Raw genomic sequence first — 17,393 nt, 5'->3', positions numbered from 1 at the left:
GGCTGTGTAAAAATGAGAAAGAAAAAAACATAGCAAAAATGCATTAAAACACTGCAGTGCCAAAATACTAAGAGACACATTTTGAACAAGAACCTCTCTGCTAAATCCCTGCTAGGGATCAAACCTGAGAAGAATCTTGTTCAGCACTAGATGGCAAATGACCTCACAGAGATATGCTAACCACTGATAATTAAAACACTTGCAAGAAATGAAGCGAGAAGTTGAAGACTTAAGTGAGGGCCACCCAACAAAACATGAGAAATGTTTTTGTTACAGTTCCAACTAATTAGCTAACTACCACTTTGATTTTAATCTTTGTCTGCTTACTTAGGAGTTAACCCTATTCAACTCAGGCAGAAATTAGGAACTGCAGAACTGGACTGAACAGCACCAAGTCATTCTTTCAGCACTTGATAACTCCCAGGTCATCCAGGTCTGCACTGATTTCAGAAGGCTGTAAGATAGATAGACATCCTATTCTTAAGGCAAACTGCTCCCCTGATTTTCAAACGCAGGTTGCCCATAACAAGAGAAGTCCTTGGCAGTGGAGGGGAACAACAAAAGGAAGAGAGTGGTTCTCACTCATTTAAGAAAGATTAAGGATAGCTTTCCTGAGGACCTGCAGATTGCAAATGTTACCATTGATCAGGAAGCTGTGGCATGAGTGTCAGTGAATTAGTGAAATTCAAGGGAAGGTCTCTCACATACTCAGGGAGAGAAATGGGGGGTGAGGAGAGAGGGAGGGTGGGAGAGAGAGAGAGAGAGAGAGAGAGAGAGAGAGAGAGAGAGAGAGAGAGAGAGAGAGAGAGCATCTATTTTCTTATCATAGGTCAGGTGTGGGGCCATTCACACTTGTACAGAATTTGGAAAGGAAAAGAGGATTCTTCTGTGGCTAAGATACCCTCTAGCTCTTCCACCTTACAAATAAATTATCAAACAAAGAGTGCTCCCACTGTGCTCCTGCCCAAGATGGAATGAGTGACAGCTGCTAATTCAGTGTAAATGGCTGGTGATGGCTCAGAACTCTCCCCTCCTCCCCTCAGAAGACCTTATCTTATCAAGGCCCGTAATTACAACTGCTATTTTGTTTCCTCAAATCAGCAATCAGTGCTTTCTGCCACCAGGACAGCTCCTGTCAGCCTGAGCCATGAGTGACAGATTAAAGAGCTGGTGCCCGGCTTCTCTCCCCCACTTCTCTCTCTCTCTCTTAACACACACACACACACACACACACAGAGAGAGAGAGACCCAAAGAGCAAAAGAAGGACACAGCTTGCTTCAGTTCTTCTTTGTTCTTTCGACTCCCAAATAAATGAGCCTCACATTTTCATGTTGATACTTTTATTTAAAAAGGAAAATAAAAAACTGTTTTGGATTGACAGTGCTTTGCTTTTTTTTAAAAAAAAGTTTCAGCTCCTACCCCCCTCAAGTTTTACTTTACTTAATAAAACGTTGTCTTGGATTCTTTTCAATTTTGGAGAAAAAGGTATGCCATCCTATTCGGTTATGCAGAATTTTTGGATATCAAAAGCTTTGAATATGCAAATTAGGTAAACATTAAGGAAATCTTATTGCTGTTGACTGTGACACTTGTTTCAGTTAGGATTGTTTCTATCAAGGGTGACGCTGGACAGACAGTATGAATCAATCTATTTATGACATGTGATAGAGAATTATTTATTTTATTTTATTTTAATTCCATTTATATCCCGCCCTTCTCCGAAGACTCAGGGCGGCTTACAAGCTTAGCAGTAGCCTTCATTCTATGTGTATGCCTGCTTATTAGGGCTTTCACACACACCCCCAAGCGGCATTATTACAAAGTCAGCTTAATTGCCCCCAACAATCTGGGTCCTCATTTTACCTACCTCGGAAGGATGGAAGGATGAGTCAACCTTGAGCCTGGTGGGATGCGAACCTGCACTAATTGCAGGCAGCTGGTGTTACTTAAGGAGGCATTAGCCCACTGCTCCACCAAGGCTCCTGAATCAGTTTAGTGTGGTGGTTAAGATATCAAGCTGGATGGTGAGTTCTGTGTCGACCTTAAGAACAAAGCCAACTGGGTAACCTTGAGCCAGTCATCCTCTCTCAGTCCTAAGAAGGAGGTAATGGCATAATCACTTCTGGAAATATTGCCAAGAAAACCACAGGGACTTGCCCTGGCAGTCATCAGGAATCAACACTGACCTCAAGCCATATGTATGTGTGTTTCTGTGTCCGTATGTATGTACATATTCATATATATTTATACACACACACTATAAAATATGTAAATGTCCAAGGAAACACAAAGTTGCCTGTTCTTAACATACTTCAGGGAGGAAGGCAAAATAGTGGGCTGTTATGGAGCTATCAGAAACAGCTCATTAGTCCATTCACCCAACCCCAAGTTTTCTAAATGTAGCTCCCAACAGACCTGGTTATGCACAGGGATAAAGTACCTGCATTCAGTCAAACATACTATAGAACTCCTAGTGCCAGTTAAGTGACTGTTTTGCTTAATTCACTGTCAAAACCTGCCAGCAAAGGAGATTGCTCCATTACACTTGTCTCATTGACCAACTGAGATGAGCTACAAATGGCATGCAGTCTTAGCAATACTCTCCTGGCACAAGAACTAATGGGATATCAGGCAGGTCCTAGTGAATTTCCAGAATCTCCAAATATTTACTATTGAGTATGATTGTCTGTTGGCAGAATCACTAAAATCTGACTAAAATCACTGATGGCACAAGCATGAGCTTATAAAGACTTAAAGAAGCAATTAATGGGAGAGCCAAAAACAACTGAATGGTTAAACAATGACAAATTGCCCGAAAAGCAACTGGCTAATTGTTTTTTGTGAACAAAAGATCCGCGAATATATAAATGTATCCTGATGGTGAAAAAGATCTTCAAGTGTTCATAAAAGTCAGAACCCAAACCAAATGCATTATGAGAAATGAGAAGCGCTAGGAAACAGGCCAGATTGGGTATACGGAACCAGTTATATGGAAAAATCTCTATATAAGCAATACTATATATAAGGGACGCGGTGGCTCAGTGGGTTAGGACACTGAGCTTGTCGATCAGAAGGTCGGCAGTTTGGCGGGTCGAATCCTGAGTGCCGCGTAACAGAGTGAGCGCCTGTTACTCGTCCCAGTTTCTGCCAACCTAGCAGTTCGAAAGCACGTAAAAATGCAAGTAGAAAAATAGGGACCACTCCGGTGGGAAGGTAGCAGCGTTCCGTGCGCCTTTGGCGTCTAGTCATGCCGGCCACATGACCACGGAGACGTCCTCGGACAAGCGCTGGCTCTTCGGCTTTGAAACGGAGATGAGCACCGGCCCCTAGAGTCAGAAACGACTAGCACGCTTGTGCGGGGGAACCTTTACCTTTATATATAAGACAAACCTATACAGAACTTTTGCAAATAGGACTAGAGTTCCTATTATTCCCAGGTATATGGCATGATCTTGATTTCTGAGTAGGATGGAAACTGATTCCACAGACATGGAAATCACTATGTTAGGGAAGGCCACTTTACCATTATGTGCATTAGATACTCTTGCTGTAAGCTTAGTTGTTGTCCACCAGGTGGCATTCGTGCTCCTCTAAAGACATTTTATAGACCTGGAGAAAAGCAAACCCCAAAACTCAAATAAGTTTAGCTCCCTTTCTACGTTTTTTGCAATATAGTTCATAAAGCATCTTCAGTTACCAGATTAGTTTTGCTTGCTTGTATTTATCCATATTCTCTTTATCTGTTTTAAAACTTTCCTCTTTAATCTATACACACAACTTAGTTACAATGTTCTCTTGCCATGGTTTCCATCTCAAGAAAAGCTATTTCCTTTTGAATAAACCTTTGTTCTCAAGGTTTATTCTAGTTTGCATTCATCTATTTTAATCCCAATTATTTTCTTGGTAGCCAGAGTTAGCAGAATCCATGCAAGGCTTACTTTAGTGACACACGTTCTGTGTCTCTCGCATGACAAATACTAAAATATACTACAATCCCTGATATAAAATTGCATCAAAGTAGGGCATGTAATTAAGATATGAGACAACTCAAAGTTCCTTGTCTGCTGATACCGATGGAGGGAAAGCCAGAGAATGTGCATGGCATTGGGTGTGGGTAGGTGGACTAAGATGTTCCTGGAATCTGACACTGACTAAAACTAAAATAAACCAATTTTCATATACGCAATTTTCTATTTGACAAAAAAAATTAAAAATGAAAAGGACCCTCCCCCCCAGTAATTAACAAATGAGCAAAGAACAAATTGGAAAAGAAGATTATCCTAATCCAGTAAAGGAGATTCCTTTCCCCAATTGCCTCCATTTATAAAATCGGGTGCATATCCAGAGGTGAATTATCTGGTAAAGACATTTTGAAAAATATTCGTTATCTGGAATACATTTTGCAGATTGGAACAGTGTGCACGTTGTTACATAATATCACAGAGTTGCTGGATGTCTAGGTTAGCCCATGAGAAAAATTCAAAATTCATCCACATTTTGTGTCAATGGGGTTGGTCATAACTACCCAGACATGGATTTTGGATGAGAATGGGCTATGTGCATCCCCCTTATTTTATGTCATGCTACCCAGAGTGGAGCCCATCTCTTCTAATATTTGGGGAACACAGTATTGCCAAGCTCAAGTTTTACTGAGTTCATTTTTAATGCTTCTGTGGTTTCCATTTCAGTTACTACAAGGATCAGCATGAATGATACGCTGGCTATGCTTCTCTGGAAACACCAACACGTATAAACCATTTCCTGATAGACAGTTTTCTTCGCATACCCACTTTTTATGGATATTGTTTCTATTATACTGTATATTTATGAGTATTCCATAACATAAATATTTTGTACATAATAGTATTCTTTTACAACTCTAAATAAAAATCATGGACACTCATATTATAAAGGAAAAAAGGGGGAAATGAAAATTCAAGTTCTCTGCAACAGAAAATTAACAATTATGTGATAGATACATCAAGCTAATTTTAATAGATTAAAAAGAAAACCAATCAAAACTTTTCCATGGAATAATAGAATCATAGAGTTGGAAGGGACCTTGGATTTCTTCTAGATCAATCCCCTGCCTGAAGCAGGAGTCCTCATGTCATCCCAGAAAATCTTTTCTGGAAAACCTCCAGTGATGGAGCAGCCACAATCCCGGGAAGCAAGCTGTTCTACTGCTTAATTGTTCTTACTATCAGGAAACTCCTTCTTCTTTCCAGACTGGCTCTTACTTTAACAGGTTTCTACCCATTGCTTCTGGTCCTCAGGTGCTATGGAGAATAAATCAGTTATTTCTTTCTTGTGGCATCTCATCAAGTATTGGAAGACTGCTATCCTGTCTTCCTTCAGTCTTCTCTTTGTTAAGCCAAACATACCTAGTTTCCTTAGCCATTCTTGATAGGATTTAGCCTCCAGGCCCCTTATCCTCTTTGTTGCTCTTCTCTGCACTCTTTCTAGGGTCTCAGCATCTTTTTTGTATTGTGATGACTGGAACTGGGCACAGTATTTCCAATGTGGTCTCACCAGTGCAGTACAGAACAGTACTATCGTACTATCGTTTCCCTTGATCTTGATGCTATCCCTCTGTTGAGGCCAGTGCTTTTTTTGTAAAAGAAAAAGGTGCCGGAACTCACACATGTCATACAACCCGCCTTGCCTACCCTACAAGGTTCCATCCAAAAAAGGTGCTGGAACTCCGTTCTGAGCGTTCTATGAGAAAAAAAGCCCTGGTTGATGCAATCCAGGACTGCATTGGCTCTTTTGACAGCTGCAGCACACTTCTGAGTCATAATTAAGTGGCAGTCCACTGAGACATCTAGATCCTTCTTTTAGCATTTTTTTGACCTACTTAATTAACCTGCAATAACTGTATATGCACACTTACCTGAGGATAAGTCGCATTATCTGAATTCCTTTGAAGAAACATGAATAAGATAGTTATTCTTGAAAGTAAACAATAATAATATTTAGAATATATTGTGCAAATGTATGTACAAGCTAAATATGTGATGTTAGTGGGGATATATAAAAACAAAAGATATACAAAATTAACAAGTTACCTGTAAGTGTCCTTTCTGTATAAAGTTATATTAACACCAGTTAAAAAATATTAGTAAACCGCCCATCACATTTGCATGACATTGTGTGATGTATCTTAAAGAATATAGCAGAATGCTTAATAAGAATTCTGTTGCTCTGAAATAACTGTAGAACTGTAGCACCACACTGTTATAAAGTATTTGTTACAAATTCTATTAAAATGGGAACAAGGAGTATCAGTGTTTGCTAAAATGGAAAGCATACAGCTATTCACTTCTAAAATGTATAAGTAAATAACTGTGGAGGTCTGGATGAGGGAAAAGCAAACCAACTCAAACACAACGACACAGAGTGGTTTGAATTTTAGGGCCTCCTGAATCTAGTGATTAGTTCTGGACGAGCCTGCATCCCTCCAGAAAGAACCAATGTGCAGTTTGGGGTGGCAGCTACTGGGCTAACAGCCCCTATTCAAACAGCAGCAGGCAGCACTGGACAGGAGGGCTTTGGCCCAATTTTTGTGCTATGCATCAACTGTGCCTCTTCCTGGATCAGGAGGTATTGCACACAGTCACTGTGCGCCGGTCACCTCCTGGTTTAATGCAATGGGGCCTATGGAAGCTGCAAGTGATACAGAATACAGGAAAAGCAATTGGTGTGCCTTAAAATATTTGTGTGATACTTTTGGTTCATGAATTTGACTGAATCCCCATAGTTCCCAGATGTAATTCAAAGTGTTAGTTGTCACCTATAAAGCCCTTTATTACATGGGACCTGAATATTTAAGGGAGCACTTATCTCCAATTATTTCCACCCAACTCATTAGATTTGACAGGAGGAGCATGCTCCAGGTCCTGACACTTTAAGAGTGTCATCTGAAGGGAGCCAGGAAGTGAGCCTTTTTCCTTGCTGCTCCTGCTTTTTGGAAAACAATTCCACTCAAGATTGATTGGCCTTGACCTTGCTGGCCTTCCATAAATCCCTTAAGATTTGGCTGTTTTCCCAGGCATGGGGGTTGGAGGTAATTGAGCTTGTATGATCTTGTTCTGATGGCTTTACCTTCAGCTGCCTTTTTTCCTGTTGGTGAACTACATGGGTTATTGGTAAGATTCTGGTTACAATTCAAAGTGCTGGTTATTACCTTTAAAGCCTTACATTGTATAGCCCTAGTTACCTGAGGGACCATCTATCATCCATAGCTTCTGTCTGTCCTCTATGATGCAACAGAATTGGCTTGCTTCAGATCTTTTCAATTAAGCAGTAACGTGTAGCAGGACCCAGAAAATAGCTCTTCTCTATTGTGGCACTCTGGAACAGGATCCCCTAGAGCAGGGGTGTCAAACTGCTAGCCCGCAGGCCAGATGCGTCATGCCGAAACCACGCCCATCCCATTGCCGGCAATGGCAAAAAAGTCGCAATACATCGTGACATGTCATGTGACATTGCGAGTTTGATACCCCTGCCCTAGAGTTTCTTATGGTCCCCACCCTATCTACCTTTAAAGAAGCCTTAAAAACCTGGTTCTTCTTCCAGGCCTTGAGCTAGCACATAATCAGGCCTATTTTAATTGGGGGATAGGGTGAGATATATAAAGGTAATTATTTTCTCTGTCTGAGTGACTTATTCTTTCATTTATATATATGAAATTGTTTTCTGTCTCAACTTAATTGTGAACCTCTCCAAGTTCATTCTGGAGTCAGATGCCCTAGAAATTGAGGGAGGGAGGGAGGGAGGGAGGGAGGGAGGAAGGAAGGAAGGAAGGAAGGAAGGAAGGAAGGAAGGAAGGAAGGAAGGAATCGTGATAGATGTTATTGTAAACTAGATTTAGTTGAATTTTCTCTTCTATTATATCCTGACTTTAATTTTTTTTTGCTTCTCATTTCTTACCCTTTTCCTGTTACATAACTCCAAAGGAAGTTGCATGATGTGTGTGTGTGTGTGTGTGTGTGTGTGTCAAAAAGAAAGAGGATCTGCTACCTTGTGTAAAAACTATCGGCTGGCTTTTTTAATTTACATTTGGATGACTGAGAAGCATCATTTAGGTAGCAAGAAACCTTGGGCTGGCCTTGGCCCACCTAGTTCCCAAGGGCAATCTGAGGACATCCAACTCAACCAAAGACTAAGCATCTCAAATGACAGTTGGCCATCTTGGCCATTGCTATGTTCCCCTCCCCCATCTGCCTGTTACTTAATAAGCCAAAATGTGGAACAACTGGAAATCAAAGTAGATATGTACCTTAGGCAAGAAAGTACCTGGACAACTGATGGGATTGGGTCAACCAAAACAATCTCAGAGTTCACAGCATAGGCAATGATCTCTCCCACCACCTCTACAAAAGGAGGGCCATATTAATGGAACACTTTAGTGACAACAGCACAACTTTGCTATGGCTGGGTGACTCCCAGTTGCCGCAGGCAAGGCTGTAAGACCAATTAACATTGCCTCTCTCCCAGGCTCAGAGTGTTCCCTCCCCAGCCTTCTAGGGCATGCTCCATGGGAATGACTTTGTTGTTTGTACCCACAGCACAAACCTGGCCCCAGGGCAGCAACAGCCATTCATGGGAGCAAGTCTTCATTTACCTGCTTTGATTACCAGAAGGAAAACACACAATAGCCGGCATTTTCAGAGCAGGGCATCACCCGTGAAAATGTCAGTACTGCTGTACTGGCTTTCTTCATTCTGCTTGTATGTTGGGTCCCAGAACAAGGAATTAATTCCAAAGTGAGCCAGTAACTTGCCAGGGTCAGGATGGAGGATCACAAGACCATTTCCGAATATCTATTCCCAAAATAATGCAAACAATGATTGCTTTCCTGCATATTTATCTGGAATGAACCATGCAGGAGGTGCATAAAGGTGCAATGTCATGTTTCTTTTTTCATTTGTTATGGGCCTGATTTTTGCATGCAGTCCACAGCAATGTACTTCGGCAAGGAGGCAGCTTCCGATAAGTGATTTCATCAGCACTCTTCTTCTTACTTGTGGAAGGGAACCTACTGTATGTTTACAGACACATTTTTTTTAAAATGCTCCCTAAGAATAAGACTGGTTTAACAGTGTAATTTATTACTTTAGAGGTGGTGGGATGTTTTCACTGGATATGTTGAAACTGAGGATGGAATGCCATCTGTCCATGGAGGCTTACGTTTGATTTCCCATCGACTAGAGGTTGAGATGGATGATCTAAAGCAGGGGTCCTCAACCTCCAGGTGCGGGCCACTACCGGGCCCGCAGAAGCAGCAGGCGAGCACACCACACGCATGCACATCTCCACTTGCACACACAGCGGCCAGGCGAGTGCACAGGTGCAGCTCCATTTGTGGAGCAGCACACGTTCATCTATTGCTCATATGGAACCGTCCCCTCTCCTCCTCCCCACCCCCCGCTGGTCCACAAAGCCAGAAAGTTTGGGGACTGCTGATCTAAAGGACCTTTCCCCAATTTTCAATACTATTAAATATTCTGTTTCTTTTGGGCATGAAGTATTTAGGCATCTCTGCATATATAGGAGTTATTCTTGTTCCACTGGGTGGCATCCAGCTGTATGCATTTATGCAGATTCTCCCTCTGAGCTATAAGGCAAATGCATACCAGCATACAAGTATTAAAAAACAAACAGGAAAATGAGGGTTTTTTTGTTATGTTCATAAAATTATGGACAGAAAAAATTGCTAAATAGTCAAGGATCTCCAAGACTGGCCTGGAATCAGGGTTATTATATCATTATGTAAGTCAATTATACAGGAAGGAGAAAATAATAGAATTTTTAGATTCCATTCATACCTCTAACATCCCTTCCACCTCTAACTTGCAGCATGGAGGGTTGAGGTTCAGGACCCCTGCTTTAGATCATCCATTTCAACCTCTAGTCAATGGGAAATCAAACGTAAAAAGTGCATATGAAGACAATTTAGCAAAACTAAAAAGTCTGGAACTGTTTAGGAAGCACTTTGATTTATAATTATTTTGAGTCAGTCTAATTCCTATTGCACAGAATTAGCTACTACATGTATAGGAATCAAAGCTGTTACCTAGAGAAACAGTCACCTTTCTTCAGAGTGAAAATGTCTGCTATGTTCAAGTCATCAAATGTAGAAGTGGGCAGGACAAAAAAGTTCAGACAAATGTCACTGTGAGGAAGACTGTAACTTGAGATCTGTGTGTGTACTTTAAAAAGAAGCCTAAACAAACTTTATCAAAGAACCTTTAGGGCTCCTGCCAGAGTTGTGGGTGATTTACTGAACACATGAATCAGCAAAACTCTGGAGCTTCAATCTAGACATTCTAGCCTGCGGGCGATGCTGCTTCTCATTGTCCATTTCAAATCACTGAGGTGTACATCTGTTTCCTTACGTTAAAGCCTGGAAATTGCTGGATTGGAAGAATAGGCAAAAATATATCAACCTCTCCAAATTAAGAAAAGTGGCAAAAATAAATTTGGTTCTGTTTTTATAGGAGCTTATAACAATTCAATAATATCTTCACAACTAAGATGCAAAAAAGAGAGAGAGAGATTTAAAAGAAAAGTGAAAATGTGAGAGAAAATAAGTCTGTTTTAGCTAAGGCTGGCTGGCTAATCCTCTGTTTTCTCTGTTTTTAAACGAGAGGAAAATGAAATGTGCAACGTAGTCATAGTATCCATGCTATTTTTCTTATGAGAAACTTGTTTTTGCAGATGCTCTTGTTTTGGTGGTCCATCTCTCTTGATTAAGACTTATGTTTTTATCTCTAAAGGAAATCTGAATCTTCACCTGAGGTGAGAAAAATACCTTTTAGTTCCATGTTATAACCTGCCCCCCCCCCCCTATCTTTTATACAAGCAGGAATTCTACAAGGAGAGCTGAAAGATGCTTTTTAGGACTTTACACCATTCAAATTATTGCTAAATTGGGCATTCTGGGTAGAATTATGTCAAGCAAAGTACTTTTTTAAGCATCTAAGACAGAAGTAAAGCAAAGACGTACGGTGTGTGTGCACGCTTTTAAGTCACTCTTGATTACTGCTGATTACCTGGACTGGTGTCTGCAGTTTTCTTGGCAAAGTTTTCCAGCTGTGTTTGCCATTGCCTTCTTTCTAAGGCTGAGAAAGAATGACTGGCCCAAAGTCACCCAGCCTGATGACTTGACCAATACACCAAAGTGATTCTTAAAGACACTTGGGAAACTAAAACCTTATGTAAAGGTTAGGTGATAGTATATAAGTTCAGCTGAATTCTGAGGCCATTTTAAAAGGTTTGATAAATGTTAATTGTGAAAAATAATAACGTGTTAACTGGAATTTCTTTTTAAATTCATTTTTCTCTTTTAGTGCCTTAAGGGTGCACTATTTTCCAGCAGGACATTGGTTTCTCTGAACCTTATTATTGTTTAATTCTCCATCCACTTCTCTCCTCACTGTGGCACCATGCTTTCCACTTCATCACACATAGGAAGCATGTTAAGCTCAATCAACAGTTAACAGAGTCTCTTCTGATATTCCAAAAAGACATTTCCTGCTTACACATACATAAAGGGATCCATCAAGCATTAGAGTTTTGCTTAAGTTCACAAAATGAAAACCAAAGCGGGCCATGCTAGTTCAATGCTCAATTTTATAGTCATTATATTTACTGGAGGCAATTCATTTGTAAAAGCCCTCTAGAATTATGTTCAGTTTCACTCTTGTACAATAGCAAAAATGGACAGATGGCTGGCTGAGGAATTCTGGGAGTTGAAGTCCACAAGTCTTAATGTTGGCAAGTTTGGAGACCCCCGCTCTATACAAAGAAGTACAATGTTGCAATCCCCTTCAAAGTTGCTGATGATTTTTTTTTTTATTGAAAAGTTTTAAAATACAATTTTCCTTTAAAGAACCCCCCTTCCCCCTCCCTCCTCCCCCCTCCCTCCTCCCCCCCCTACCTCCCCCCCTCCCCCCCCCTACTTCCCAGAGCTGAATACAAGGTATATATATATAAAAAAAAACAACAAACCTAAACAACCATATACTAACAACTATAAATTCTAAAATCCATCACTCTCTAGCTTATACTTATCCTAAATAAACTCCATCCATTTTATCCATTCCATGATATAACATTCTTACAAATAATTTTTGAAATTAACCAAGAATCCCAAATCAAAAAACTTTAAAGTCAACTCTTCTGTATTCGACCGTTCCTCTTCCAATACCACATCTATAGTTATTCCAAACACAAAAATAAGAAAAAAAAGATTGCAAACAAAACTTAAACCTCCATTTAAAAAATCTTTTGTATATTCCCCCAAACTTTAATCCAAAAAAGCTCACCCTTTCCACAGAACCACCAAATATAAAAATATATTGCGTCTACACCCAAATCTTTTCCCACCTCCCCTACTTGACTACTTGACTATATCATAAAAGTTCCATAGTCTTCTGCAAATCCTGCTATTTTCTCTTCTTAGATCGTTTTGCAGCAGCACGCGTCACCCTCTGTTTTATAGATTCATCCGACGAGGTTGTCTTTTGATCTCCTCCAACACCGTTGTCTTCTATCTGACCATCTTCGGCCTCTTGATGCACTCCTACTCCAGATCCCTTTCCAGCTTCCAAAAGTGTTAATGGCGTTGCATTTAAAACATTATTGTAAAAATCACGCGCTTGCATCACAGTAACCAAACGGTACTTTTTACCTTCGTGCGTCACCATCAACCCCACTGGGATCTCCCATCTGAACCTTATATCTCGCTGCTTGAGCTCTTGCACAAGAAATGTAAAATCCTTCCTTCTCCTTAAGATCTTTGGAGGAATGATTTTTGATATACTGGAGAAGACGGATAAACATGATTTTATTCTGGACCCACACACACTGTGAAGTTTGACCATACCTAGTTTCCTTCTTACCTTTTCAAATTCTTTCGTTCACATCTGCATGTAACCTTGACCTTAAAAATTTGGTGTCTTATGCTCCAGATCAGGGGTCCCCAACCCCTGGTCCATGGACCGGGACTGGGCCGCAACATGCCAGCAACATGCCGCAGAAACAAGCAAAGCCCCATCTGCGAGATGCAGGCAGCACACAAAACCACGCACCCTCCGGTCCACAGAAAAACCTCTATCCACGGAACCGGTCCCTGGTGCCCAAAAGGTTGGGGACCTCTGCTTCAGATAATATGATATAAATGATGTTTCTACATGCTAATGAGTCACAATTCTTTCAAATAATCTCCATTTGTTATTGCAAACTCAAAGGCTAGTTCACATGTGCATATTTATCTCTTCAGGTAGTGAAGTGCATGTGTGAATAAAATATTATAGATATGACACAAACAGAACTTCTACTTAACTGGGGTAATCTCAAATGCAGTATTTTTTACTGGAGTCTGTTCATACAAATGGCTAATCATGACAATGTACAGGGCATACTGTGTTAAAAGCAGAAATAGATGGATTCCATGACTTTGTTTCTCTCTTAAACCAAATGTCACCACCTGCTGAGAGGGGAATCACAACTCTCCTTAATGTGGGATGAGGCGGGAAACAGAGGCATTTTCACAGATGGCTAGGTTATTGGGTTTGGCCTCTGTCAAAACTCCCTCTAACTGGGTGAAAGTGTTTTGGACAGTTGAATTCAATTGGAGATTAATGATACGTTCTTGTGCAGCACAAATATTTTGCACATTGCATTCAAAGGGGACGGCTTTATATATGAATGTATTTATTTATTCTGTCAACTTGAGGTAACTGCCCATCTCATGACAACTGTGGCATGTACCTTAAATTACAAAAGCAATGTATATCAGAACAAGCACAGCAGATTAACAACAAAGGATGCTACTCAAGATCCCACTGTGCCTCCTAGAGATTCATTTCATATTCTAGGCCAGTGGCTAATGGGAAACAAGTTCTTTGGAGCCTTATGAAAGACCAATAGGTTGGAGCCATATGAATCTTGGAGATAAAGTGTTGGACAGGACAGGCAACACAACAGAGAAGGCATCTTTCCTGCACCCTTCTGGACAGGGGTTTAACACAAGAGCAGCTAAACCTATGTCTGGAAGAAATATGAAGATCATCTGATCTTCATTAACTCACCCATGCAAAATGTTTGGGCCACATCAGAGTTAATTATTGGGCTCCTTTTGGATGTGGATTTAATGTTATTCCAGAAGAGTATTGTGCTGTCCCACTCTCACACGTAACTGTGGTTTAGTGGGTTTATTAATATTCCCCAGCACTCCTTTCACCAAAAACCCAGAACTGTACCAATTAAGTTCAACCACAAGCAGACCAATACTAGTCCACAGAGCAATGGCCAATAGTCCACAAGGCACTTGAAAGTTTCTCAATCAAAATAAACCTACCGGGCAAAATTAAATGCACAAGACGGTTCACGAGACAAGAAAAGTCCAGAGTTCACAAGGCACAATCCAAGTCAAGGCACAGTGTCAATCCAAAGCAAGGAAAGAATCACAATGACCAGAAAACACCCAGCTAGGAAATGAACATGTTGCTCCCAGCATCGCCTCCATCTGTCTGCTGTGCTAAATAGCCAGCTTCTGACAAAGCTTTCTCTTTGCAAGTCACTGGCTGACCTTCTCTGCTCCTGCCTTTTCTCTGCCCTATGTGTTCTTGGATCAGGTACAGAAGGTAGTTCCTCATCACTGACTAGCTGCAGCTGTGTGCTTTCCCCACCTGAAGCCTCAGGGCTGTCCTCCTGCAGCTGTGCTTCAGCCAAATCATCCTCAGACGCTGCTTAGAAGCACTGAGCAACTCCCCCCCCCCCCGCCCCCCAGACATGCTTGGAACTGGTTCATCCTCCTCTGAGCTGATATCTGGAGAGGTATCTGGGGAAGCATCCAGGAGAGTTATCACAAGTATCTGTATTCAGAAATAGCCTGAACAACAGCTTTTGGGAATGATAGTGAAAGCCAGCACCCTGAAAATTCTTACACACTTCCTAACAAACTTTGGTTTAATAATAATTAGGGGGAAATTACATATTAATTTCATTTATTCTGATGAAATAATTTTGAAATTACTTGACCAATGAGTACCCATTTACACATAATCTGTAAAGGATGGTATAGGATCGCTTTGGATGTCAGATGTATTGAAAAATTTGTCTCATCTCATCTGTGTTAATTGCAGATACATTTTGCTGATTGGAAAAATTCTTATTCCTAATTTAAAAGTGAGCTTTGTTTGTGTTCTACCGATCCCTGAGAAGTTAAGCTCTTCTCTTATAAAATTTTATTTTAAAATCTTCATAAAATTCATCTTTCTTTTTTCAAAGATAGTAATTTCAGTTTCTTTTAAACTTTCATTCATTCTCTGTGATAAATCCATATATATATATACATTTTAAAAATGGGGTTGCAATCCTTACCCCCTTTATAAATCAGGGGGTAAAAATTTCTTTCACAGGTCTGTTTAAATCCTGGGATTAGATTTTTTTTTGTGCTGTGACATTTATGCTAGGAACACTTCTACAGCTCCATATTTATGTGGAGAAAAATAGGCTTTCTGTTTGTTTTCTTAGTCTTAGTAAATGGAATAGAAATAAATACCCACATGTCCTTCTTTGGGAAAAATAAACTAACAGCTCCTTTTCTTGGAAAGGTTTGCAATAAGAAATCTGTGACATAAGATCTCCTTTTTCTAGACAATCCTCTGTTTGCACAAGGTATTTAAGTCTATCCTGATAGCATCATCTCTAGAGAAGAACTCATTGCCTCAGCCTGACCCTCTAATCCTATTCTTCCCCTTAAACACGGCCTATACAAGTAATCTTTCTCTCATATACGCACTCTCTCTCTCTCTCTTGATGACAATCTCAGTGTGGATGTTTGAATCTGCAAAGGTTAAATATTAACTTTAGGTACTTAGTAAATAAGAGTTGGTTGCTGATAAAGTGTTCATATAGACATCACAGTTTGTACACCGGGAAATTTGCAACATTGGGATCCAGCTTCACTAAGTGAAAAGCTTTGATACATTAATTTCTCTGCTCCAAGGATTCATCAAATACAAAATGATGACTGCTCTAAAGAATGTGGTTAAACTGATCAAAGCCCTGAGCAGCATTTGAAAACAGGTGGGAACTTGTATAGTATAATTCACCAATTTCCATTTTGCATTCCCTTCCTTCTCATACACCTGAGCAACTTTTTGTCACCACATTAACATTTTCAGCCCTTGGAAACTGGCAACGATGTAATGATGACTAAGTTTGATGGGGATGAGAGAGGAGATCTGCCTTCCAAAAAGTAATGGGAAGATAAGAAATGAAGATTGATGTACACCTAAAGTTGAAGTAAAAATTACAAAAATTATATGTAACAATCGTATATTAACTTTACATTATTTAATAATAATAAATGACAGCCAATTTGGTGTAGTGGTTAAGGTGCTGGCCTAGAAACCAGAGTTCTAGTCCTCTCTTAGGCATGAAGGCCGGCTAGGTGATTTTGGGCCAGTCACTCTCTCTCAGACCAACCCACCTCAGAACATTGTTGTTGTGGGAAATTAACTATATTCTTCATCTTGGATTACTTACAAAGTGGGATAAAAATCTAATTAATATAATAATTTCCCATTCTGTCATATAAAAACATAATTGGAAAAATCTCAACTGGGGGTCTCACTAAGATATTCAAGAACCATATATGGTCCTGGGGCCTCAGGAGTTTACCTTATGCCAGGGGTAGGCAGCATAGCTGACTCAGGAATTCTGGGAGTTGAAGTCCATGAGTCATAAAAGAGCCAAGGTTGCCTACCCCTGCCTTAGGCTTACCCAAATTATCCTATCTCTAGCAAAATATTGATACGAATAAAGTTGTTTAGAGAAAAAAAACATAGAAGTTTTCCAATTTTAGGTCACAGTATATACTGGGAAGGGACACGGTGGCTCAGTGGGTTAGGACACTGAGCTTGTCGATCAGAAGGTCGGCAGTTTGGCGGGTCAAATCCCGAGTGCCGCGTAACAGAGTGAGCACCTGTTACTCGTCCCAGCTTCTGCCAACCTAGCAGTTTGAAAGCACGTAAAAATGCAAATAGAAAAATAGGGACCACTACGGTGGGAAGGTAACAGGGTTCCGTGCGCCTTTGGCGTCTAGTCATGCCGGCCAGATGACCACGGAGATGTCCTCGGACAAGCGCTGGCTCTTCGGCTTTGAAACAGAGATGAGCACTGGCCCCTAGAGTTGGAAACGACTAGCACGCATGTGTGGAAGAACCTTTACCTTTATATACTGGGAGGATGGACAGAAAAATGACAGCAAGACCTATATTTACCTGGCTTTACATATAGTATTCCCAGGGAAGAGAGTGGACTAAAGCTTGGACAGGGTGGAATTGGAGGAAGAACAGCTTAAACAGGATAGGAA

The 17,393-nt window shown here is 40.5% G+C and overlaps 1 long non-coding RNA gene across 1 annotated transcript; it reads right to left on the bottom strand.

Annotated features, from left to right (window-relative positions):
* Positions 1-1,889: 1,889 nt before the first annotated feature.
* On the bottom strand, positions 1,890-6,033 carry LOC310640848. The gene is made up of 3 exons (XR_014492605.1): positions 5,895-6,033; positions 3,525-3,610; positions 1,890-2,094 (listed from the first exon to the last, which is right to left on the bottom strand). It is a non-coding gene; the product is annotated as an uncharacterized lncRNA (long non-coding RNA).
* Positions 6,034-17,393: the final 11,360 nt, after the last annotated feature.

The sequence above is a fragment of the Vipera ursinii genome (genome assembly GCF_947247035.1).
Source record: "Vipera ursinii genome assembly, chromosome: 5".
NCBI lineage: Eukaryota > Metazoa > Chordata > Lepidosauria > Squamata > Viperidae > Vipera > Vipera ursinii.
This window is presented reverse-complemented; position numbering and strand designations above follow the sequence as displayed.